Below are 27,848 nucleotides of genomic sequence, written 5' to 3'. Positions count from 1 at the left end.
TCAGTACCCGATTTTATCTGCCCCCGATTTTATCACCTTTTTCGCCCAATTTTATCATCATATAACATTGTATGTCCACCATCTCCGAATTTCGCAATTATTTACAAGTGCCAGTTCCACTGTCAATTAAGATACAAACTTTCATCTTTTAATGTCTGTAGACAGTATCCTCGATTAATTTTTATTTTTAAAATCATTGGTGTTGTTTCAACTACTTCATCGATTTTTTTCCCTCTCTAGTTTTGCTCAGGCCTATCGGTCCAAAAAGCCAGGAGATATTTTGTGAAAGGGCTATCAGTAAACCACATAAACACATTTTGGGTCATTTCTGATCCCTCTTCCGTAACCTTAGAAAATAGCTGAAACTAATTTTTTGAGCTGCTTGAGATATGTATGACACTAAGAGAACAACTTCACAGCTTTATGCAAACACTAGTACCTATCCTACGAACTAGTAGTGAAATTTATGTTTTACTTATATGAGAGCCCTCCCTCTTCCAGAGGAGGGAGGGGTGTCAAGTGACCATTGACATATTTCTTACTCCTAATAACCTCACCATGTCAAATTTGGTTCCATTTGCTTGATTAGTTTTTAAGTTACGTAGAAGTTTGTGTTATATTTGTATGGAAGCCCTCCCTTTAAGAAGTGGAAGGGGTCTCGAGCTACTCTAATAACCTTTTCCGGCCTCAAAAACCCCTACATAAAAATTTTCACGCCGATTAGTACAGTAGTTCCCACGTCTATAAGGAGAAGCAGACAGACGGATAGAACTGCCTTTTCATATGATTTGATTTCTTGTAGTAATCAAAATCGCTGATTTTACGTGTTAAATGATTGGTTTACCATCTTTTATAACAAAATAATAATAAAAAAAAATTCCCGATTTTATCACTTTCCCTATTTTATCACTCCAAACATCATCAAGGGGGTGATATAATCGGGTGATCACTGTATTTGCAATGGTCGACTAAATTGATTGCCCGGTTTTGTGATGGAATTGCTCTGATATGAAACATGATGGTGCAACATCGACGTGTTATATTACAAATTACGTAACGCTGAAAATCTAGATTTCAGACCCCCCCCCTCCTATGTAACGATAGGTAGCGTTCGACATGACTCCCCCCCCCTAAAATTACTTACCACTAATCAGTCTGACTCCTCTCCGAAATTTTCAATTTCGAGCAAACATGATAGTTACGTAACTGTTTCTACTACCCCCCCCCCCCCCCCCTCCCTCCCTCCCTCCTACGTAACAATAAGTAACGAAGTGATTCTTTGTAAAAAGTCAATCCGAAAGGAAACGATAAAAAAATAAAATATTACACGTAGGTTCCCTGAAACTTATTGTTGCTTGAAAAGAATTATTGTTATGTTTACTAAAAATCTTAGTTCAATACGACTAAAAAGAATTTAGTTTTAAGAGATAGGTTCAAGCATTTGAGTGTCTACTATCAATCACGCAAACTATGCCAAGCTTGCGTTTTTTAAATTTATTTATATCAGGTAGCCACCTTCTCTCTCTCTCCTCTTAGCACTACCTCTGAAATTAATATGAGGAAAATGTTCCATTCACCAAACCATAACCAAAACGAGAGGTAGATAAATTTTTCGGCATAACCGCAAGCTTAACGTAGGTTAATTCGGTTAATTGAATAATAGCAAAGTTTGGTACCTATTAATTTCTGTATTACCTGCTTAAGCAGCCTTTTTTTTTAAATGAATAAAACAAAAAAAATATTATATAATATCATGTTTCACACTACTCCAGCAGTTTTTTAATAATTGGTGTAGCAAACCTGCTGAAAACAATCGTTGCCCAAGTAGTCCGATAGCCTAAAATAACTCTCCCTCCCGCCGTCACCGTACCACATCATTGCTACTGCGTCACTGTGATGCGAAGGGGACAAGTCAAGTTTATTATTCTCTTTTGCTATCGTTTTTCCTCGTGCGACGAGCCACGTACGGAGAAAAAAACACAACGAGTTGCGCGGATCATTCTCTTCTAAGAGCTGTATATAGTCTAGTTATGTATTTATTATTTCCGAGTGAGCAATGCATCAACATTTTGTTACGTACTGAGAGGATTCAAGTTTATTCATTACTTGAACACATCGCAATCTGTACAGTTTGGGACAAAACGACAATCGGGTCATAATCGTTTCGTTTCCATCGCTGCGTACTAACAGGGCAGTTTATTATTCAATGTCGGTTATGCTGATCGCAGCGTTTGCGCTGCCCCTACAGTGGGGAGTTTACTAAATAAAGTAAAAATTAGACAACTACAACAGAATTTGATTGCATCCCGCACAGGATGTGTTGATGCCAGAAAATTATTAACCTTCAATTATTTTTTTATTTGCCTTCAAAAAAGCATTTTGCTGTTCAAAATCGGTTGCTAATTACAACCTTAGAGCTGCCCTAACATTGGGGGAATTGAGATACACGGACAACATGCACTGTGGAAGCTATTTCACATTCAGTAAATTAGACGGGTGCGACAAATTTAAATTGCTAGGATGCAACACAGAATACTTGCTTGCGTTGACAAAAATTATTAACTTTCAATGACTTGTTTATTTGCCTTCAAAATTGGATTTCCTGATGGCAATCTTCATGCTGCCCCAACACGGGGGGAATAAAGGCTGTCTGGCGACACACGCTGAGAAAAACCGCGCTGCTCCTGAGACGTGGTGACCAACCACAGGGCTAGTGCTGCTGCTAAGGAAGGACGACTGCTGTTTTCGCTGTGTAGAACTATTATGAGCGGCTCCGGCTGAAACAGGCTCTTATATAGGCCAAATAGCATGTTTTCAACTGCAAGGTATATGATCCTGTCGACCGTGCTTGGGAAGCAAGCATATAACGACCAATCAGAGGTCGAATTTTTCGTTTTGACAAGGCTTGACTATTTTCAATAGTACAATAGTGTGAATAATAAAATTACAATTATCTTATTTTGGGAAGAATCTTAGAAGATTTTCCAATCTATTGCTGCACGAACGAAGGAAATCCATCGAAAACTAACCGATTTATTAGCATTTGAAATTGGACATATTTTTCACTTTTTTCGGTTTTAGATTTTCATTTCACATCCCTATGTAGCCGAACTTCCTGAGAGAAGTATTCTACTTCAAAAGAAAAGAAGTGAAGTTCTTCGTTTCATGTAGCAACTTTGAGTCGGAAAATTTATCGAAAATAATGCCTAAAATTCGAATTTTATCAGAGAAACTGTTATCAATCAAAATCAAATATCTCAAAAAAAAAAAAACAAAAAAAATTGAACTCTCATAGAATTCCAATGAAGGAATATGACATGTATTTCGCCTTTCTCCTAAAAGGTATAGCAATCGCTGGGAAAACCAAAGGTATATAAAAGTGCTCCCAATGGCCGAATGTCATATATCACTCGATCCCTTTCGACGAACTGAGCATTTCATGTATGTATGTGTGTGTGTGTGTGTGTGTGTGTGTGTGTGTGTGTGTGTGTGAGTGTGTGTGTGTATGTGCAACTTTTTTTCTCACTCCCATATGTTGCTATTGAATGTCAATGTCATTGAATCGGATTGTTAGTTTACACGGTGACAAAAAAGTCCGGTCACACTTTTTTGGGGTCGCCTGTAGCCTACACGTCTCTCTGGTGCCATCTATATGTCAAATGAAAGGGTTAACTTTGCTGCCCAAAGTGGCAGAGTTTCGTTTCTGTGCAGTTTGTTTACATTGAGTTGTGAGCCATGGCAGATTAAGAGCAGCTGTTATCGCTGAATATGTGAAACGGTACAAACCCGGACACATATTCAAACACCATAATCGGTACCTAGAGACCGGAGGCACCGAGGACAAGGCACGATCTGGACGACCAAGGTCTGTGAGAACTCCAAGGCTGAAAAAGATTATACGAGATCGAATTCGCCGAAATTCCGCCCAATCTGCACGGAAGCTGGCCAGGAACCTTAAAATGAACCGAGAATCAATCCGCCTGCTTCTGCGCAAGGATTTAAAACTTACACCGTAGAAAAAACAGGTGGTTCATGGGGTTACCAAAGCTACAAAGGACAAGAGGTACCAACGTTCGCGGGAGTTGCTCGGTTAGCGCGCAGATGACGAGATTATTTTTTCGGACGAGAAGCTGTTCGTTTTGGAGCAAACAATCAATCGCCAAAATGATCGAGTTTGGAGTGTGAGCCTCCAGCAAGCTCCTGCGGACAAGCTGAACGTTTCCCGGTTCCAAAATAAGACGTCAGTGATGGTTTGGGGAGTCATTTGCTAGAGAGGTAAACTGCCTCTTATTTTTATCGATAAAGGGGTCAAAATCAACGCAGCGTACTACCTGGACACGGTTTTAAATAAAAATGTTCTGCCTCAAGCTGAACTATTGTTTGAAGACGATTGCTACTGCTTTCAGCAAGATGGCGCTCCATCCCACTCCGCGAAGGTTGTTCAGGCGTGGTGTGAGGAAAACTTGACCGATTTAATTTCGAAGAATGAATGGCCTCCGTGGTCTCCGGATCTGAATCCACTGGATTATTTCGTGTAGGGATACATGATGTCGAAGCTGAACGACTATAAAATAACAAATTTGGAGCAATTCAAGCGAGTTATCACGAAAATCTGGACGAGATGCCGGTGGAGCACGTGCGCGCCGCTTGCGAAGACTTTCCGAGACGTCTGAAGCTGGTTCGATCAGAGAAAGGTGGTGTAATTTCGAGAAATCGTCTCTGAAGTATCTTTATGAGTTACTGAATAAAGCTATGAAAGCCAGATTCAGATTTTCTTCTTATTCTTTGAAATATTGAGATTTTCCTGTGTGACCGGACTTTCTTTGTCACCCTGTAGAGGTTATGTATCAAAATATAAAAATCACGAAACATCAATATCTCAGAAACCACATAACCGATTTAACAAAACTGGTTTCAAATGATCGGGCTGTCTCCAAAACCCTTAAATTTTAAATTTCGTAATGATTAAATATATGGTTTAAAAGTTATGTAAATAAAAGTTATCTTGAGGTTGTTTAAACTCACTCAATTTTTCTCAGAGATGGCTGAACCGATTTTCACAAAATTAGTGTCAAATGAAAGGTCTAGTTGCCCCATAGGTTTCTATTAAATTTCATTGTAATCGGATTGTAACTTTGTCCGTTGTTCATAAAAATGTGATATCACATAATGAAAGTAAACATATTGGCTTTCTCCTAACAATCACTGGCAAATTAAAAGGTAGAAAAGTGATCCAAATGGCCGAATGTCACATACTACTCGTCTCAGTTCAACGAATCGAGTATTTTCTGCATGTATGCATGTATAGGTGTATATGTGTGTGTGGGTGTGTACGTGTGTATGTGCAACGTGAAAATTGCTCTCTTATCTCAAAAGCTATGAACATAGCTTAATTCAAATTACTGAGCACTTAAACTCTTAAACAATGAATTTCATAATGTTTAAACATGTGGGTTGGAAGTTTTAGAAAGAAACGTAACCCGGAGACCGTTTAAAACTATAGCTACGATCAAAATATGTGTATTTGACCATTTTAGGATGTATTCCGGCAACCAGAAGTAGTCATCTGGATTTTTCGCGTGATGTATTTGAAAAATATTTATTTCATGGTATTTGCATATGTATGTTTTAATGTATGCTCATATGTGTGTGAATGATAGGTTTTTAATTTTAACTTAATATTGGGATAGTTGTGCTGTTGGCTATCAAAAATTCCTTATTTAGAGTAAAAAATGAAACCAGCAGAAATTTTCAAGGAGTATTCTTTCTCTTGAATCGTGTAAATCTATTTTAACATATTGTTCGCATCACCGGGCATCAACCGTAGACGGTAAAATTGGCGAGTACCGTTTCGAACAAAACGAAAACAAAACAACGCAAATGAAAAATATGCCAACACGCTCATCTGTCATGGATAGATCGACAGCGAAAACTGACTAGCAGGAGAAGAGGAAAAAGAAAAACATAAACAAAGTTTTCGCTATATTAAGCTAACGTGATTTAATCAACTATTAATTATTAACTTTCGGAATAATAATAGGTGTTAGGAGTGAAGAGGTGAAAATTTCGGTGATCCTAGTTGGTCTCGACACCTGTAAGCAGAAAAAAAAAATAAAAATAATGTTAGTAGTGGAAACATATCAATTATACAAACAAATACTTACCAGGTTCGTAGCACACTTTAACCGAAGAACCGGATCGGACCGTAGTAGTAAATAGGATAAATACCCTTTGATTGAGGACTGTAAGTAAAAACAAAAGAAAGATTATATAGTGATGAAATGGTTGAAAATAATATACTTACTTAACTAGATTGAAACACTGCGATTGACCATCCAGAGTAGTACCGTAACGTCACGTAGACTGGTACGGTGATTGATTGTGAGTATCTGTAAAGAGAAGAAATAAACAAGTAAAATTAATAGTCAATGCGTTAAATGATAATAAAAATAACCGGAAACGGAGTATACAGTAGAAAGAGTTCAGGAAGGACAAGTATCGTAAGGAAGGAGGAGACTATTTGAGTAAGTAAAGATAATGTAAACCGCAAACAAAACGTTAATTGAAGGGGCTTATTACGGGAGTCACTTCACGGTGAGAACGAAGTGAAAAAATCTCACGGTGAAAAAAGACGCGTGCAAATCAAATGGGAATCACTTTCACCGTGCCTATTACGGTTGTCACTTCACCGTGAAGTGACTCTCGTGATAAGCCCCGAAATGCATATTCTAGTTTTTGAACCACTCCAAAAGTGCAGCTTTGAAAAATTTAGTCATCCGAACACATATAATAAGTTTGAATGAGAAAGGCAGGGTCTCACCGCTAGGTGGATTAATTTGGGTTTTTTACAAGGCGATTTAGATTAGATGGTCTAATTTCTGCTAATAAAAAAGTTTTTTTTTATTTCGCCTATTTCGGGACCATTGTCTCAGTGTACCACTGTGTATTGGAGGGAAAATCGATCCATGTGATCAGCTCTATTGAGTAACCATTATATTAGTTTTTATCTTCTGCAAGCCAGCAGCATATCCCCCTCTTCCGTTCTTCAGTTTCTCACGTTGGGTATCTAGAATATCAAAAGCATGATACATGATTAAAAGTATTTACTTTATGGAAGATTTTGTCTCGTAGCTCAAGCGAGATTTTTATATTTTGACCGATCCTAGCCTAGAACGCAATCCTCTCCCGCAGAAGAATTATGTTAATTTTGTTGTTATTGTATCTTTGAGTATCACTTATACTCTTAACCCTCTAGTGCCCAATGCCGCCATTTGGCGGGCTTCAGTCAAACCTCTATAAAGCTTCAATAAATACTTGAAAAGTGTTTATGATTCATAGTGATTTTACCGAAGCCCGTCTGAAAACTAACTTGGGCACTAGAGGGTTAATACACACTTACATTGAACAGGTTTCAAATAAGTTAATCCTACGTCGAGATAAACCTATATCAGTATTGTAGGGGAATTGGAGAAAACTTTACATGTTGCTGACAGTTTACGTGAATAAGACACCTACCAACAGGTTTCTGAGACTGTTTTTTTCGATTTAAGATATAACTTGACTACCACATTGAGACATTAACAGATTCAATTATCCTATTCTTCACGGCTCATATCGTTGTTACATGTCACAAGCGATAAACGAATTCGTCAACCACTTCAAATCGCTCTCCATCTATCTCCACCTCAGCACCAACACCACGGGAACTCCTACGCTCTCTGCCAGCTACCATGTACTTCGTTTTGGCAGAGTTAATGACAAATCCCAATCTCGCTGCTTCCCTCTCAAAAGGTACGAAGGCCTTGTCCACGGCCTTACGGTTGATACCGATGATATCGATGTCGTCCGCAAAACCAAGAAGCATGTGAATTTTCGTGATGATCGTACCGTTTCTTTCCAGGTTTGCTCTTCGTACTGCCCCTTCAAGAGCGATGTTGAACAGTAAGTTAGAGAGCGCATCCCCCTGCTTCAGTCCATCCAACGTTACGAACGCGGCTGATGTCTCGCCAGCTATTCGCACGCATGATTTCGATACCCCCAGCGTCATACGACTCAGCTTAATTAGTTTTGTAGGGAAACCGTGTTCAGCATGATCTGCCACAGCTCGTTTCTTTTTACTGAGTCGTATGCCGCTTTGAAATCCACAAACAGATGGTGAGTTGGTAAGTTGTACTCGCGGAACTTATCGAGGATCTGTCGCAGGGTGAAGATTTGATTCGTCGTGTAACCCCCCTGTCGAAAAACAGCCTGGTATTCGCCAACAAAGGATTCCGTTAACGGTCTCAATCTGAAGAACAGGATACGGGAGAGCACTTTATATGCGGAATTGAGCAACGTTATGCCTCGATAGTTGCCACAATCCAATCGATGGCCCTTCCTACAGATAGGGTATATGAGGCCTTCCGACCAGTCGTTCGGCATTTGTTCATCCGCCCAGATCCTTAGTATTATCTGGTGGATCGCATAGTACAGCCGCTTTTTGAAGTAAAATACTTCTCGGTTCGGTTACATAGGGATGTGAAATGAAAATCTAAAACCGAAAAAAGTGAAAAATATGTCCAATTTCAAATGCTAATAAATCGGTTAGTAATCGATGGATTTCCTTCGTTATTGCAGCAATAGATTGGAAAATTCTCTAAGATTTTTCCCAAATGAAGATAATTGTAATTATATTATTCAAACTATTGTACTATTGGAAATAGTCAAGCTTTGTTAAAACGAAAAATTCGACCTCTGATTGGTCGTCATATGATTGCTTCCCAAGCACGGTCGACAGAATCATATACCTTGCAATTGAAAATATGCTATTTGGCCTATATAAGAGCTTGTTTCAGCCGAAGCCACTCATAACAGTTCTAGACAGCGACAACAGCAGCCATCCCTTAGCAGCAGCAGTAGCAGTGCAGTGGATACCAGCGATAGCGGATAGCGGCCACAGCTGTGGCATATCAATGGATAGGGCACTAGTTGCAGCGGATCTTAGCAGATAGCAGCTGGGCCAGCTGATGCAGGGGCAGCGGATACCAATGGCAGCGTATAGCGGCCACAACTGTGGCATGGATACGGATAGCGAAGCAGTTGCAGCGGGTATATCTGACCATGAAGCATTTATGCAATAATTAAATGAAAATTGCAGCAATCGGCCTTTTTCAAGGCTACTAAATGTATTTGGAAGAACATAATGAATGGTTATTAATAAACTGCAACTGAGGTTTGATGCTGCTGCAAATGCACAGCAGTGTGATGTTTATTACGATTTGTTGATACTGTACTTAATAAGTGGTATATACGAAACAAATCCGATTTCATCCGGGTTATCTTTCTTGTAAAAGTATTCTACTTCAACCTTGTGGTCGTGGCTTTGCACACAACCCTCCGACGAGTTATGACTGTAATGCAATTTGATCAGCGGGTTTTCTTGGATTGCGAAGAATTTGACTTTCGCCCTTTTGATATAATACTCGTAAAATGTGACCGACTCGTGATGGGATAGAGAAAATTCTTGTTTTCGCTGCAACGTGTACGATCTTTTTTTCAACATTTTCGGTGTTGTTTACATGTAACTTACAACCAGATTCTATATTTCCAAACATAATGGTTTACGATTTCGGACGAGAATAATCAGAAGAGCATGAGATTTTTTTACAAAAAATACAAAAACTTGACGGACCTAGTTTCTATGTCAAAAAGGTCTAGAAACAATCCACAAAAAAACAATGACTACAAAATGACGCTGAAGAGAAAAAAACAGAGAGATTAAAAAATATTTAAAAAATAATTCTAAGATAATATTAAAATATTTGGCTTGATTGATTTTAGAAGGATTGGTTTTGAGAAGATTCCAAACAGATTCTTAAGTGATTGAAATGTAAGAGCTTTGAAAAAAATATGTCCGAAGCTTCATCATTCTTTACATAAGAAACTAAACAAAGAGAAATCCACAGGGTGTTCAATAACTTCGAACACAAAAAGTGTTCTATAACTTCGAATACAAAAAATGTGTCGAAAAATGCAAATATAAGGTATTCTTCTCTGAGTTACTTTTTATTGAGGCAATGTTTATTGAGAACTTTTAGGAAATATCAAATGGGAGCACACACCCGCCCCCTCCCAAAGGAATGGCAAGCGGAACGCACCTGGTCCATCGGTATCTCATTCCAGATGTTAGAGGTGAATTTCTTAAATTGGTCCGTAGTGCTCACTTCATATTCTCTCTGCTTTACTAGAATGTACAAACATACATAAAAGTCCAGGCGATTAAGGTTCGGAGAGCTGGGGGGCCACAATTGAGAAAATAAGTCAAATTCTCCCGACACTACGGTTGGACGATATCCGCCATGTGGATCTGTTTACCCTCCTTTTGAAGGACGTAATTATCCTTCCCATAGAGTTCCCGAAATGCCGGGGTCACAACTTTCTCCAGAACCTAGGTCTTACAGTAAGCGGCGTTGATTGTCACGTTTCTTGATAAACACCGGTAAGAGCTCCCACGTCTGAATACGATCATCGACATGGCACTCTGGAACTGCGAGATGTTTATGCCGATTATTTTGGACATTATTCGGCTGTTGCAAGACAAAAAAATTCTCATAAGAAAACACGAACTCCTGACCTGCGTGCCGCGAAAGTATCAGTTTGGTTCTGTCCAGCCTCCTTTTCGTTGTAGCCTCCATTACTCCGTGAACCTTGCATTTCTTGTATGAATTGTACTCCAGGTTCTTCGTCAAAATGGTGTGGGCAGTCCCAATCGAGATATCTAGGTCAACAGCGGGTTTCCCTATCGAGCGGTTCATTTTTCGACGAATCCGCTTTCTTACCGCCATGCTGGCTGCTGGCCAAACACGGTCGCCCAGATCTCGCATGACTCTCGGCCGAACTCATTTTCCGGTATCGACGGATGATGATATGGATGAGATTGTGCTTCAACTCATGGGATTTCAAAGATCGCTACGCTGCTTTCCGTGGCTCTGTGTTTAGCGAAGTCGATCGGTTAGCTCTCCCGCACGGTTTTGATATCGAGTTCGATTCCCGATCCGGTCGAAGATCTGTTCGAGCTGGAAATTTTCTCGACTCAGCCCTGGAGCACGGTGTATCGTTGTACTAATCCTACACATATGCAAAATGTGCCATAAACAATATCGATGACGAATTTCTCTAAACTAATCTAGTTGATCGGGACCGCTATTAGCTCCACAGACTAGCGTGCGATCTTGTTTGTTGCCGTTACGCTCACCTGTTGCAAACAACTTTACTACGACGTCGTGGCACTCCTTCATCGTGCGCGGTAAACAAACAACAAAAAGCAAGTCGAAACCATGCGCGTTGGTTATATGAGGCTAAAACTGACACCAATACACATGGTGTGCACCAGGGGACTATAAACGTCAACATTTTGCCTACCAATCATAAATTCATCACGGCGTCAATATTTCATTTCAAATGCTTACCAAACCTATATTTTTCATTAAAAGTGCACATTTTACTGAAAACAAACGTTGAGCTCTTGTTTCTTCCATCTAAAACGATATTTATTCAAAAATAAGTGTACCGACAATTATGGAACGTTTACTCTATTCCATTTGTTTTAGGGCAAACCAACCAGAAAGTGGGTACCAGAAACGCTGGTACCAAAATCAATGAGTGGTAGGTGGAAAATGTGTAGAGTTTGACAGCCACACGAGCCCTTTGGTGTGCACCTACACAGCGATGGTTGTATTCGAACTTGTTGAGCACCCTGTAGCTTGAAAAACTGTTAATCTAATGCGCAATTACAAAAGGCAGAGAGTTCATGGGTGAATTTCTATACATTTGTAAATATTTTCAGTTTTGACGTAAGATGTCTATGTCTTTCATATCTTGGCATTCCGATCAGGAAAGCATAACTAAGACATTACAAAATTCTATCAACAGCAGAGACAAATAACACATTTTGTAACGATTTTGTATTTTTCATATGCTTTCGATAGCAAAATTGAATGTAAATGAGTTACAATAACAAATAATCGGCGTGTGATCAGACCAAACCAGACACCATTTTTTTTAAATTGAGTTATTAACGCCACTGGAAGCGAAAATGTATAATCTATCTTTTATGGAAAAATGGAATCATTTGAACAGTTCATTATGACAGTAAAACAAACATGAGGGGTGGCTAAACTTTAAACGCCGATTACTCAAAATATTTTTTTTAGCGCTTGGTTCGGTTTGCTGCACGCAGTCCAAATCCTGAAATGAAGTTGTTCTGACACATGTCTAACCGATTTTTCATCTCTATCAAAAGCTTTTGTTTCTCACGATGGTTGTTATAACATTATTCTATATGCTTTCTTATTTAGTTGAAAAGCAGATACGTTAGTAACAAAGTTTGATACGGGTTTGATATTACTATAACCCTTTTTGTTAAAATTTCTGTTTTTTTAGTGACTATCAAACTGAAAACACAACCTGGAAGTTTTTCTCATAACAAACTAACAGCTTCTGTTACTTTTTTTGTTTCGTCTAGCTGTATACTTTTCTGTGTTGTACACTAATAAAATGGTATAAAAAATTCATTGCAAAAGAAACGAATAAACTAATCGAGATCATTTCAGTGAAATATGAATGAGTCAACAAGTTTCCAAAATAAAGCTGGAAACTACCTAGTAAAATTTCCGTGATTGACCAGAAACCTGAAAGTCGATCTCTCAGCGAGTTATCCTACATGCAAATTTTGGGAATGCTGTCGTCATGAGCCAAAGGGTGTTACTGGTTTCTAGGAACCTGATGGGTTGCCGTTTTTTGAAGGGAGCAAATCTGAGAACGTACAAAAGCGAGCTTTTATCTACAGCTCCGAATGACGTTAACAGTACCTAGGTACAGGATTAGTAACCATGCGATCAGGATCAGGATCGCTTCACCGCAGGCTCATCGATGTGCCGGATATTTTATATAACCTGATGCAGTGTGGCTTTATTGAGCGTGCACTAATACCCGCCATGGTTTGTAATAATCAGCTGTATCGCTCGCGCCATGTTCCTGATCCTGTTCCAATGAATGACGGCGAGCGGAATGAGGTTGAAGTATAAAGCTAAGCAGCCAGCATTGTGTTTCGTTACCCATTTGCTGGTGGTGCTGTTGGTGCATGTATGTCATACGGAGCACACCGTCATGTTCAATTTCGGAAAGGAGAGTATGTTTGTGCAGCAGAGTTGCACGTTGCAGAGAAGGGAACCGAACTGTAGAAGGGGGAACAGTAGCGGCAAGGGCTGGAGGCCGACCGTTGTTGGAGGACGATAATGACGTCAAAGCTTCCGGAAGGATGATACGTGCGTATGCAGCTGCTGCAAAAGTGCACTCTGTCGTGGGGTTCGCAGGGAGAGATTGTTGCGGAGGAAAAGGATGCTGGTCTGCTGATAGATGGTGCGTTTCTCTATGGGAAGTGATGGACGGATAGATGGATGGATGGATGCGTTTCTGCTAATATGCGCATTTATAACGTGATTTTGACGCTTTTAAACGTGGCTGTTGAGAAAAAAGGGTGAAATAAGATACACCAGAGAGCTACAGTAAGTGCTACTGGCTCTGTGCAAATGACGAGAGCGATATGCGCGTATATGCAGCTCGGAATTTTCATTTTGACGTCATCACCGATTGCCTCGGGTTCGTCCTTACTGCAAATCATTTCTAGGCTAGAATGGTACGAACAAAAGGGAACGCGATAAGCTCTTGGTGCAGGATATTTTCAACCTGATAACCAATGTATTCTTAAATTACCTTTCATAAACTGCTTCTGCTGTAGATTTTTCATCCCTCGTTGAAGCGGAGTTTATGTAATTTTCAATAGCGTAAAAGTTCATCATTTGTTTTAGGGACGAAGGCCATTTCATCATCCGAACAATTCACCTTGGCAGCGGAGCGGTGCATGCATATAGGCTGACTGCTGATTCCTTCTACTTTTCGTCGACGATATTTGCGGACTACGATGCCAATCATCATCTCCGCCAGTGCTGTCAGCATCATTGCCGCAATCATTCACACTCAATGACAGAAGAACAAGCGAAGCAGAAATAGTCCGGATCGTACGACAGAAGAAAAAAAATCGCTTGTACACCGCACACACCAAGGAACACTATTTTTAGCCTGACCGACCACAAACGCCGTACATGCCAAACGCTCTTACTACTAGCTAAACCACTGCCGCCATCGTCGTCACCGCCGCTGCCGTCATCGTTTGTAGCTCGATTCGATTATGACATGCGTTCCTCTACCAACCGTCGATCCTCGCCCGCGCCATACATGGATCCGGACGGTCTCGGTGAAATTCCTGGCAACCAGTAACGAGTGCTGTTACTTTGAATCATTTTCACGAACAATGTTCAGAGAATTCTCTACCGAGCCGGGTCAGCTGAGATACGGGACGCCTCCGTCGAATTCACTTGCGATATGAACGAATTTACTTTCCTTGATAGGTGGGTGGATTTAATTGGTTTTTACTTGTGAAGTGTTAATAACATATTGTGATCAAATGATCAGAATTTCATTCGACCACCTTTGAACTAACCGAATCCAACAGTGCCTTTATTCCCATTCGGTTTCCCACTTGACTATTGCCAAAAAAAATCTGTTTCACATTTTCAGTTTTCAAGTTGCACCACAACACAGTGTATGATACCGCCTGATGGGTATTAATTGAATCACCCTTCTTGGTCGGTATGTTTCAATTCTACACAACAAACCGAGCGGATAGCAAGAAATTTGGCAGCCGCACAATTAATTCGATTCTCACTGTTAAAGTAATTACATTGGCCCTTCGTTATGATTGGCACTTGTTAGCTTACTGCAACTAACTTGCGTTGTGAACCGGTTATAAGAAGAGATACTAATTATTATTTTAATTGGTTTGTTATCTAAAAGTGTTAAGTGAATGGAACCTGACTAGAGCTGATCTGACCGCTGATAACATTCTACAGTGCGGGCCTGGAATGACGCAAAAAAACTATAAATGACTACCTGTATCGCAGTATTTTTCTTCAGTTTTATTATTGCATTTCTCTAGTTCTGAAAAAATTTCGAACTTTTTTCATAACACTGTTCGGCAAAATTTAAAAAAAAAATGTTGCCCTCATGCTCAAAATAGTTGCTCTAGGAAAATTTCAGCTTTTTAACCATTTCTGTGAAATTTGGAGCCATACATACCTCCGAGCTTGGTAAATGATGGTAAAATCTGTTTCTTCAAACATGTATGCGCTTGATGTCATTGTTGTGGAAGTGATGCAAGGCTGGTTGGTCTTCTCGAATTTATACTTGCCTGGCACATTGTCCCACCCAGTTACAACGTAATATTTTAGCTGCTTTTTCGTTCTGAGACCTGTGAAAAACCTCCTCCACAGCTCAAAGAATAACACCGATGTCGTCCGCAAAGCCTAGAGGCATGAGAGATTTCTTGATAAAAATGCCGTTTCTCTGCACACCTACCCTTCATACAGCTCCTTTCAAGGTTATGTTGATCTGCAAATTCGAGGGCTCGCGCTCTTGCTTCAAATCACACAATTTCAAAACACGTCTGCAATTTCACCCGCTGTCCTGACGCTTGATGTGGAACTGATAAATGCCCCAATGGTATTCATCATGAAGCCGCACTGATATTCATCATTAAAAGCTTCATGCAGCGGCCTCAGTCTATGAGACATGATGCAAGGAGAATATTGGCCCTGACACAAGTAAAAAAGATTTTTAAGGCTGTTCGCACCTACGCGAACTCTCATATGCAATTGTCAATTTATGTGTGAAAGCAAAAGAAAAAATGTTCCCTTCCTTCACTTTCGCAAGTAAAAACCAAACCAATATCAACAAAGTCGTCAGGGCCAATTATATGCGCACCATACCCTCAGGATAAACTGGTGAACTGCACTATACAGCCGCTCGTTCCCGACTGAAGTGTTGTTTTCACCCGCTGGCCACCTGCAACTTAACGGTAATCAGGTTCCTCTCCCTGTCATTATACATGGCAGGAACTGGCAGGGTCCGGTGGCGAGTCTAGCAGGCTAGAGCCAGAGTGGCTCCTGTTGTATCAAGAAGTCGCCTCCATTCCACTCAGTTCTGAGCTGTATGGCGTCATGCTTCCAGGCGTGTAGTTCACTTTCAATCTGATCAATCCATCGTGCACACTGACCGGGTTGGCGTCCGGCATCCTTGCGACGTGTCCGGCACATCGCAATCAGTTGACTTTAACCAGATGTGCGACGGGGGTCTTTCCTAGCGCGTGCAGCTCATGGTTCATGCGACTATGCCATTCTCCGTCTTCGGTCTGTACTCCACCGTAGACGGTTCGCAGCACCTTTCGTGCGAAAACTCCAAGGACGCTGAGATCTTCTGAGAGCAGTGTTGTTGTCTACAGCCCATAGAGGACCGCTGATCTAGCGTTCTGTACAGTTTCAGCTTCGTACGGCGGCTTCTCGATTGGATCTCAATGCCCTACGGAGTGTAAAGTAGGAATGATTTCCCGCTTGAATGCGTCTCCGGATATCTTTGCTGGTGTTGTTGTCAGCGGTCACCAGCGATCCTAAGTACACGAACTCATCTACCACCTCAAGCTCATCGCCGTCTATGATGATCCGGGGTGAGAGGCTATTATTGTTCTTCTTGGAGCCTCTTTCCTCCATATACTTTATTTTTGACGCATTGATCAAAAGCTTAGCTGCCACTTTTAGTCTGGTGTAGGTTTCCTCCACCGTCGCAAAATTTCGTGCTATGATGTCGAAGTCATCAGCAAAGCCTTTAAACTAAACTCGCTTCGTGAAAATCGTACCACTCGTCTCAATGCTCACTCTTCATTCGAGGACGATGTTGAAAAGCAAACAGAAAAGTCCATCACCTTGTGTCAATCCTTGGCATCACTCGAAGGGACTCGAAAATATCCCCGAAACTAGCACGTAACACATCACACGTTTCAAGGTAGCTTTGATCAGCCGTGTCGTTTATCCGGGAAAATATCCTCGTTCTCGTGCATGTTCTTCCATCTGCTGTTCTCAATCAACTGCCTTGAAGTCGATAAAAATGTGATATGTTGACACGTTGTACTCACGACATTTTTGCAAAATCTGTCGGATTGAAAGTATCTGGTCCGCGGTTGCGCGGGCTCCCATTAAACTTGCCTGGTACTGTCCCACGAACCTCCTGGTTAAAGATGTTCGTTACCACTTTTGTAGAGTTCACCCGGCAATTCCGTGGAGGTCGGAGGCTGATACCCATCTATTGCTGGCATTCCCAGCTCCGTTCCAGTTCCGCTTCTGTTTGTTGCATCGGCATTCGGATGTTCATCGTAGTGCTGCTTCCACCTGTCGACCACTTCGCTATCGTTCGTAATGAGATCACCTTCAACATCCTTGCAACAGTCGCCTAGCAGTACATAGCCTTTACGGGATTGGTTAATCTTTTCGTAGAACTTTCGCGTATCATTAGCAGTGAAGAACTTTTCTAGCTCTTCATGGTCACGATTCTGGCGCTTTTTACGTCTCAGGATCGTGGTCATGTCGCTCTTTTCTTTGACGTCTGTACTTGACCAGGTTCTCTCTGATCCTTACCCTCAGGTAATTTATCCAGGTCCGGCTTTTACCTATCACCGCTGCCTCGAGAGAAGCTACGTCGAACTCCTCTACCGTGTGTAGTGCCGCCTCAAGCTGTTGTGCCTAGATTTCGGCAGCTCACGCGTTCCGTAGCTGCTTGATGTTGAGCCGCGGGGATAGGCTCCTGCATGACTGATAGACAGTCGACAGTTTTGAGTGCATACAAACCGGCACTAAGTAGCGGTCCCAGTTAATGTCCGCACCTCGATAGGTGCGTATGTTGGTGATGTGCGGAATAAACATCCTTCGATAAGCACATGGTCAATTTGGTTGTTGTTCGTTGGTCAGGTGATTTCCAAGTGGCTTTGTGGATGTCCTTGCGGGGGAAGAATGTACTTCGGACTGTGCAACAAAAATTTACTTTTTCTTCTGCCTTGGTTTCTATATATAGTTTTTTTGTGTATTTTGATGCACAACCAAATATCCCCGAGTTTGAACATATTTCAACTTAAGGGGCAACCACAGCGCCATTTTGAATTTTTGAGAAGTCGAAAATTTTCGAGGTTTTTTAGACGCCATTTTGTTTTAAGACCAAATATCAAAATTCCATGAGTTTGTCCACATATAAGCATCTTCTTACCCATCTTTAAAACAAAAAACAGATCTTAAATCGGACAAAAACTGAGCTCAAAACGGTGATTCTACGAAACCGGTTTTGGCATGGTTTTAGTATATTTTACAGAGCAAAATAATATCGAGTATGTATGAGCATTAATGGTAATGCGCTAATATCTAAAAACGGTAATCAAATTATATCTCATATTGAGTAAAAAAGTCTCAGAAAGGTGTCTGTTCTACGTAAAATGTCAGCAATATGTCGATTTTGCCCCGATTCCCCTACAATATTGAATTAGGTTAATCTCGACGTTAAATTAACCTATTTGAAATCTGTTTAATGTAATTTCAAGAGTGCAAGCGATACTCAAAGATACAATAACAATTTGGCATCGGAATATTCCCGATGACGATCTTGATTTCCCGCTGCGAGCATCTGTCGTAGACGTCCTCTAGCTGTGCGTTGATGGCTTCTTTTTCAACATCGGGTCTTCCTTAATGTGGCAGGACACATTGTTGATGGAGTAATTGTAGAACCGGCCTTTAGTTCTCAATACACACATCCTATCACTGATTGCTTGTCACTTGATCACATGACTTTGCATCCTGCCCAACACAATAAAGCCGGTACCCCGCTCACATCCTCCGTATATTTTCTTCTTTCCGGCGAGGTTCCTCCAGCGCTCCGGTGCCGTCACCCAGGATGTTCAGCGGTCTACAATTTCAGGTTTCGAACTTTTAATCGGTGTCCTTTATTCGTCGCTTAGATCGTTGCCGATCCGTTTCTTCTAAATAAAGTAAAGCGTTTTTACTCAGTCCGGTTCCTGGTTTCGTTAATCGGTCTATAGAAGCTCCTCGTGGAGTGTCTGGTGAAACATTTCTCCACCTTCGCGAGGACCCGATTGTAGTGTTCGCGTTTCTGGTGGCGGTGAAGCCTCTTTTCGGTTGCTTTAGCTTCCTGGTATTGCTTCCACATCTGATGCATCCCACGGTTAGCTGCTCCTAATGAGTTAGCGTAGGCTCGTTTTTTTTTACTCCGTCACTTCTAGACACAGCATCAAACCACCCACTACGCGTGGATCCCACTGCCATGACCATCACGGTATGTGCTGTTTCACTGACTGCGCCGTGGATGCGCTCTCTTTGCTCGTTCAGGTCCATTTCAACTGGTTCATCGATCCGTTCATCAACTTTCCGAGTGAATTCTGCAGTAACATATGGTCGTTCTGGGAGCAGGCCTCTCCATTCGGATGTCTGCAGGTGTGCTTCCGAATGTTCCGACGTGCAAAATAGGTACTACAGATGGCCTCAAGCCGTTGTCGTTGGTGGTAGAGTGGAGGCTTTCTTTACCAATAACAAGGCGAAAGAATTCTTTACGACCTGTACGTTCACATCCCCGACGATGATTTTTATGTCGTGTTGTGGGTACTCTCCATACGTTTCCTCAACGGTCTCGTAGTAACGGGTGTTAAATAAAAAATGAGAATTTTTTCAATCACATATAAACAAAATATTTTTTTTCATCGATTTCAGTATTTTTTATTAATAACATAATGTATTTTCTTCAAAAAAATTTCAGTGAATGTTTGAGTAAGGGCCGTGGTCTGCTGTTCGACGCAACTTTGTTGCGATGCTCTCACAAGAACGTTGTACGGCACTTACGTCCATTTTCCGGATACAATTCCGGATTCTTGTAGTCAGTTGCTTCGTATCCTTGGCCCTCCAATTGTTTTTATATACTAGGGCACTGAGTGAGCCAAAGAATTCCTCTATTGGGCGGCACTGGGGCAAGTTTGTTGGGTTACGATCTTTCGGCACGAACGGTATCTTTTTCTCCTCAAGATACGCCAGCGTCTTCTTGGTGTAATGGGAAGTTGCCTTGTCTGGCCAGAAGACGTACTTCCCATCCGCGTGATGATCGTTCAGGAACGGCAGCAGGATTTTATCGAGGCACTCTTCTTGATAGATTTGTTGGTTGATTGCCAGACCGATCGGCTTAAACCAAGGCTTTGAAATGCCCCGGTCGGAAATGGCGATGTACAACATAACCTTTTTTTCAAACTTGTGCTTGAACTTGTATTTCACTTCAGGCGTTGTGGATGACTTGTCGCTGGAGTAGTAATTATCATTTCCTGGAATATGCGTTTTGGACAGCGGAAAATAGCTTTCGTCGTCTAGAACGAAAGACGTCCCGCGGTATTTTTTGGTCATCCGGCGATGTACAACATAACCTTTTTTTCAAACTTGTGCTTGAACTTGTATTTCACTTCAGGCGGTGTGGATGACTTGTCGCTGGAGTAGTAATTATCATTTCCTGGAATATGCGTTTTGGACAGCGGAAAATAGCATTCGTCGTCTAGAACGAAAGACGTCCCGCGGTATTTTTTGGTCATCCACCGACACTGTGTTTTAACCGTCTCAATCTGCTCCTCCGTGTACTCCGGCGACCTCGTCTTCTTCCTGCAGACGATTCCTTCCATCTTGAGGGTCCGATGGATCAATGCGTGGGAGCAGCCATATTTCCGACCGGCGTCACGCAGGCTGGTTGCGTCCTTGTTGTCAAACAGCTTCTTTAACGATGTCTTCCTCTGCTTCGTCATTATCGTCACCGGACGACCACTTCCGACCTTCCGCTCTACGTTCAGGGAACCTAGGATACGATATACCGTACTGACAGGTACATTTTCTTCCTTAAAATGTGTCACCGTGAACTTTTTTCCTTGCTGGAAATGCGTTTCGTAGAACCGTACAATGCGTTCGCGGAGCACGTGCTGTTTCGACGCCATCTTTGCTTTGACTAAATTCAAACTAGCAAAACCAAACACGCCTGCTGTTTCTAGGGAGCCCAAAGAGCAATTTTCTTGGAGAAAGAAAATTTTACGCTCTGTATTTGAGTTACTGAAAGGTATTGAAAAAATTCTCATTTTTTATTTAACACCCGTTACACCTCCTTTACCTCTTCGGCGCGTAAACGTTGACTGTATTTGAAAAATCTGCGTCTATCCTCAATACGTGCAACTCCACCTTTACTTCTCTAGTAGCTCGGAGCCAACGCCCCGTTCCCGTTGGTCACCACTACTGCAGTAGATGTGTTACTTTAAAGAAATTCTCGCGCACGTATTTACCACCAGGAATTTACATACTCCTGTTGTTGTCCAACGTACTTCTTTAATGGCTGTTACCTCCACAGTTGACTTGCCAAGTCATTACCAACCATTTAATTTATTAAATTACTGAACCGATCGACAGAAAGTTTGTATGTAGGGATTTTCGAGGCCGGGATAAGTTTTTATGACGGTTCGAAATAATTAAGCCAATGAAGCTACAGTTGAATCGCTTTACAGCGACATCGCAAGGGACCATCGTTATAGAGAAATGTTGCAATAAAACGAATATTTTTTATTAATGTAGAGCAGATAAGATCATTATGAATGTCGCAATAGAGAGATTTGTCGCTATATAAATTGTTGTAATAGAGGGATTCGACTGTAAATTAAAACTGCGAGGGTTTTGGGTACGAGGAATGTTTCTATGATGGTTTGACATACCTACCTTACTCTTCTAAAGCTCCCATACTAACTAAACACAAAGTTCTGCATAACACAAGAGTTAACAGAGGAAGTGGAACTAAAAATTGGAGTGTAAGTAGTTCTATTATGGTTTTGAACCCCTCCTTCAGAAAGAGGGAGGGACATAGAAATAAATGTCAAAATGATTTGAATGATGCACAGAAGCCAAGGTAGAAACTTCTGGTTTCTGAAAAACAGCCCAAAATGGCCGAATATCCCCTCAAATGTGTGTTTTTTCGGAACCAAAGTGATGCCGAGAAGTCGAAAATCGACTCCAGATACTGTTTTGAAATTCAAAGTGGCGACTTCCGGTAGCTATAAAGCAAAGCCTTGGTGCTACATTCCGATTCGGAACTTGACCTTTTGTTTACTATACACAGACTTCGCAGCCCACCGTTAAGTGTACAGGGCAATTGCGGGGCTAGCGCTACGATCCTACTGACACTAACAGTCTCTCCCGAGTCGAGACTCGAACCTACGACGACTGGCTTGTTAGGCCAGCATCGTACCTCGAGACCAGCTGAGGAGGCTGCTATAAACCAACCTAAAATAACCAAATACCACGAAATATGAGTATTTTCGTAATAGAAACGATACACAGAAGCAAAAAGTCAACCCTAGACACTGTTTTCAATCTTTTCAGGGTCACCATATTTGCGAGCACTCTCGAATACAGCAATGCATAGTTATAACAAACAGCCGTATGTGGTTTTATGTCAACCTTGGGATCTTGGCTTTGCACAGCTATCCTTCTGTTTTTTTTTTCGTAATAACTACAGAAAATTTACCAAAACAATTGAGCGAAAGCTCCCTCAATATCAAGAAAAGCGTAGACCGTTGTTGCTACGTATTTGAGAGACTTGACTATCTTTGTTACTAATCGATGTAGAGCAGTTTCAGTAGATTTACCCTGTTGATATGCATATTGATGTTTATGCTGGATTAAGTCCTTCAGAAACTCGCTGTGAATGTAGTTATCCGTAATTTTCTTCATCAACTTGAGAAGAGTTAACGTCAGACATACAGGTCTAAATGTTTTGTCTTTTTTGCTAGACTTAGGATAATAACACCACCTTAACGTTCCGTCAGCTGTCCGGGATATGTCCTAAGGTAACGCTTGCTTGCAGAAATATTGGTAGAATGCTATCCGTTGACTTCATTGGCTCAAAAGAAAAGAGTTTAGTGCCCAATTGGTGGAAGCCTCCGTGAACAGTTGACGAGTGAGCACTGAGGAATCATGCGTCTGGATCCGAGGTTCTTTATCTACTTAGAGTGCGGCCTGAGCACTGGCCTAACAAGCCAGTCGTCGTAGGTTCAAGTCTCGGCTCGGGAGAGACTGTTAGTGTCAGTAGGATCATAGCGCTAGCCCCGCAATTGTCCTGTACACTAAACAGTTGGCTGCGAAGTCTTTGTATCATAATAAACAGAAGGTCGAGCTCCGATACGGGATGTAACACCATGGCTTTGCTTTTAGTCAGACTAAAATCTTCCTTTTCCAATTGCCCAAGAACATTCGTATGATTTTTGGACATCGATTTTGAGTCGCGTTGCAAAGTCTGAATGTCTTCACAGAATCGAACTCTGGACCTCCTTTTAGCTTTGCGGATCCAAGCGTTTTATTTCGTGAGAAATGCTCAATAGACCTTCCAGTTGTACGTGATTTTAGCCCTGATGAACAGGTGTCTAGCTTCCAGACGAAGGTTGCTGAGAGTAATTTAATGTAAAAGGACGGGAGTTCGAATATTTTCATGACATGATGCTTTCAAGATACCAAATGTTCCTTAAAAGAGTTCCAGTTTTTTTTTGGATTTTTGAAGAGTTTTTTGTCTAAAAGGAGTAGCTTCGACGTGAAATCTGATGTGTCTATGCTCTGATAAACTGAGTTCATCATAGACATGCCCGTTTTTGACTTTTTCTACTGTGTGGACTCATCACTGGGAACAGAAACATTGATCATTTGTGATATCGCCCGTGTGTTTGTTGTATTCCGCATTTCTATTATTAGCAATATCACTATTGAAAGTAAGTGATATGAATATTAAAATTCGTGCTTGTGTGTATGACCTTCCATTTTTACGCTTACTATTCCAAGCCTCGTTGCCTCCGGACAAAATTATCGCTAATCACAATTCCCTGGAGAGGTTTCAACTGAATGGCCCTTTGACCAGCTTCATTGTAGGAGGGATTTAGTTTTGACAAGAAGTATTTGTCGCTCGACGGGCTAATGGGGAGTCTGAGAATAAACCCATGCTTTAAAGTCCATTGACATCGAACGATCCTGATTCTATTAAGATTCGGCTGGGCTGCATCTGTACAGCCGTAGTTAACTTCAAAAATCTTCCAATAAACATAAAATGCGTTTATCCACTACCTAGATTTAAATACATTCTAAAGCAATACGTTTTTCAAAATATTTTCTAGTCTCTAAGGCTCTTGAATGCAAAATGATTATAATTGGAAGACTCAAATATCAGTCAATTTTGACTGCCATGGGTCTATCATCTTTGAACACAACCGCATAAATAGGGAAACTCTAAATATGCATAAAAATAATTTAATTGTGAATTAGTTCAAGGATACATTGTATTACATTTATATGAGGGGTTTTTATGCCTATGGTAACTGTGGCTTTTCCCCTTCCCGAAAAGAATGGTGAAATAAAATAGTCGACGATGAGTGGCTTGTTGCTGCTCCAGCAATACCACACAACCGCTGCGACTTCAGATGGCGGTATGTTGTCTACGTTCCCGGGAAGTGAGCGGAGGTAACGACCATCTCTTCTATTATTTCCGGCAGAACCTTCCTTGTTTATCGCTGGATTGCATCATGCAAGTGGTAGCTGTTCACTCCTTAGGAAGTCCCCGAGCTATCTTTCCTACCTTCGGGTCGGGAAGACTGTCGGTCGGACTCTCTTCATTCTCGCTAGGCAAACCAAGGATACCATTAGATTTTTACGCAAAAACCATGGTTAAGAGCTGTTACAACCATCCTGCTCCCCAGAGTCTTTGGACCCTCTGTTTCTTCAGTTCTCAATCAGGAGGAGCGAATGTTTGTAATGTCTAAGATTAACTGGCCATCGATGAGAAGGTGGTCAACGTACATAGTTCGTAGTTCGGAGGGCAGGGGGAGAAAGGTACTTTTTATTACAGTGTCTCGGGAAGCTGCGAATTGATACATCGTTGGCCGTTGTCGTTCGTGTTGATGTATAGGCTGTGAGGCCTAACTTCCCTACAAACCTAGGCACATAGCAAGTAGCTATCGTAGTGTTAGCTACAATTGAGCATAAGACGATTCCTTCTCGTCGTCAGATCTACTTTCAAGTGGGCACTCCACGTTGAGTATAGTGTAGTTGAAGACACGATCTTTAATTTCCAACAAACATATCTTCTCATTGATCGGCTTCCAGTTGATCACGCGATCCTGCATATTGCCCAGTTGCCTACTAGGACGACGCGACCGGGTTTCGTAATTGGGCTGTCATCTTGGATATATTGTTAAAAAAAACAATAATTTAACTGCCTGCTCCGGGTCAGACGTTGCGGTGATTCACCGTGACCTGGGAAACATACGCTCAGAAAGGCTAGGTTTCCCTACGAAGGGAAATCCAGATTCCCTGTCAGCTTAAGACCAAGGTCACACCACGAGTTAATTACTATGATCTTCACTTGGTTGCTCGTATCCCGGCTAGTAGCACGAGGAGGTATATTCCATGCCTGCAAGTATACGAAGTACTGATGGTACCTATCCAATCTCTTCAACTCTACTAGTTAAAAGTCTCAAAGAATAAAATTATAAGAGCATTAGTTTTAAAAGGCATCATTTCGTCGAACAAAAATTTTTCATGTAAAACCATTAATGGTGATTGGCAATATTGCTATCGAGAGTAAGCGACATGCTTGTCATTCTTATCCATGCTTGTGTGTGTGTGTTTCTACCCTTCCGTTTTAAGCTTACTGTTGTACTGTGCAAAGACAATTTTCTGTAGAGACTTCACAAACGTTCCTCTGGTCATTTTTAGAAATATCTAAAGCAGATAGAAAACTTCAGCAGCTCTCAAAACCATAAGCTCGTCAATCTTTACTTTTATCAAAATGCTCGTTTAACAGTTGGCTGTCTAAATTCTTCAAAACGAAACCTGCAAGCGCAAAAAATGCAAGTACCTGTTTAAATTACTATCCTCACTGACTTTTGGGTAATGCTTAATAATGTAAACGTATTGGCAAATAGCAGAGTAAAATAAAACACGGTTGCGGTTAACTCAAGGCAATGGATAGAAGTTATTCTTCATTGACGGTTTGTTTACACTTGTATACTAAGCGTGATGCAATATGTCACATTGCACTGGGTTGCAGTGCTGCCATCACTCCTCCTCATCGCGCAAAGTATTCTAAAGTTAGAAGGTATGATTCTAGGGTCATGATGTATGTATTGTAATGGGAGCAACTCCATGAGATCGAGCCGCCACCGAGTTGAAAAATGTAGCTTGAGTTTGACTTTCGATCGCTCGCGTTTCCGGCCCAATCAGCATCGGTGAGGCGTTCAAGCTCCTGAAAATCATTTCTTAGCTGAAGTTGAACGCCACTCCTGAACCAGCACAAGCGGGTTTAAACTCGATTGCTTACGGCCATTTCACGGAGTTCAGCTTCACTTCGTGCCATAACAAACAGCATCAAGCTTTTGCGTAGTAAATTTAAATCATTGATGGAAATTTCCATAATCTGAACCACCAATTCATTCACATTTCTCTACGCAGCAAAATTCTATCCCGATCCATTTCCATTCCGCAAAAACTCATTCAGCCGAACCCAAGGCCTAAACTCCAAGCTGCTGGTCTCCGGTGCGAGTTCATCCGCAGTAGCCTTGGAAAATTTTCCGTTCATAAAAATTGAAATTAGGTACGAGCCGTCGTCGGCAGGGGTAACGAGTAACGACAACGACGACGACTAGCTGCTGCCAGCAAACAACTCGCAAGAAGACAATGACCTTCGGTTTACTCCCTCCACCATTGCGGCACTACCACCACTACAACCCCCAACAACATTACCGTTGTTCCCAGTCCAACATTTCCCGGCACCCGACTTGCTGACGTCAGTAGATAGCGCGGGAGCAACTCCCATGTTGTGCTATTTTTAGACTGTGGCAGTAGAACGGAAAGAGGAACTGCTGCTGTGCCTGCGAACGTCGTCGTCCTCTTTGATGCGGTTGCTGATTCGGGCTGTCCTTGTTTTGAAGGCGACTGGCGTTTGTTTGTTAGTTTTGTGTTCTTATTTTTATTGATATCTTCCATTTTTCGCTTATCGAACGAACATGTTGGCATTCTAATGTAAAAGGCCAATTATTTTTCATCATTCGGCAAAGTTTTCAGTTTAGCTCATCGTGATTTTAGCGGGTTTCACAGGCTGTATCACGTTACTAGCGCAAATGCTATTTGTTGGGTTATCTTCAACCCATGCCACTGAAGTAATCAGGAAGAGTTTTTTTTTTCTGCTGAAAACCAAAGCACCTCTACACCACAGCCACAGCAGAAGGTGTGTACACGCAGGTGTGGTCGGGCGGCAAACCCCCAATTTCGCACCATGCGCCAGCAAACGTGTAGTGACCTCTCACAGAGGGTTGCTTCCGCCTTCCACCGTATGCCATTTCACTCTCACACCTTCTACCCACGTGAAAAAAACTAGCGACAACGGCAAGATGACCCAGTTTCGATGTGAACACGAAAATCCGTACTTGTTTGCTGCTGTTTTTTTTTCTGCTAGAGCGGCGGTATTCGGGAAAGCCTTCCCTCATTCCTTATCGTTCCTTTTCTCGGTAACAAGTATGCGAACACACACTCTCTTACACACACACAGACACACGCGCACGGTCACATACATCCTGGACGGTCGTAAAGTTTACGGAAAACCTCGCACAGGCACGGCACAACTCATTCCCGCTTGATCCTGATGACGTCAATGACTGTTTCAGCGGCGCACTGCCGTCTTTCTCCCGCAGCTCCCGTCGGAAAAGCCGAAGAGTGGGACACGAGTCGTTCTCACAGTAGTACCGAGCTGCTAGAGGGTGGGCTGGAAAGGATGGGCTGGTGGTGATGGAAGACAAACGATTGGGAGCAGCGGGAATATGT

The 27,848-nt window shown here is 41.7% G+C and overlaps 2 long non-coding RNA genes across 2 annotated transcripts; one reads left to right on the top strand and one right to left on the bottom strand.

The window, feature by feature from the left end:
* Positions 1-5,956: 5,956 nt before the first annotated feature.
* Positions 5,957-6,518, top strand: LOC129734072 (uncharacterized). The gene is made up of 3 exons (XR_008729770.1): positions 5,957-6,094; positions 6,168-6,244; positions 6,313-6,518. It is a non-coding gene; the product is annotated as an uncharacterized LOC129734072 (long non-coding RNA).
* On the bottom strand, positions 5,984-14,559 carry LOC129734071 (uncharacterized). Its single transcript, XR_008729769.1, has 4 exons — positions 13,753-14,559; positions 6,305-6,389; positions 6,165-6,242; positions 5,984-6,092 (listed from the first exon to the last, which is right to left on the bottom strand). It is a non-coding gene; the product is annotated as an uncharacterized LOC129734071 (long non-coding RNA).
* Between the last annotated feature and the right edge of the window lie 13,289 nt (positions 14,560-27,848).

The sequence above is a fragment of the Wyeomyia smithii genome, chromosome 1, assembly GCF_029784165.1.
Source record: "Wyeomyia smithii strain HCP4-BCI-WySm-NY-G18 chromosome 1, ASM2978416v1, whole genome shotgun sequence".
NCBI classification, from domain to species: domain Eukaryota; kingdom Metazoa; phylum Arthropoda; class Insecta; order Diptera; family Culicidae; genus Wyeomyia; species Wyeomyia smithii.
This window is presented reverse-complemented; position numbering and strand designations above follow the sequence as displayed.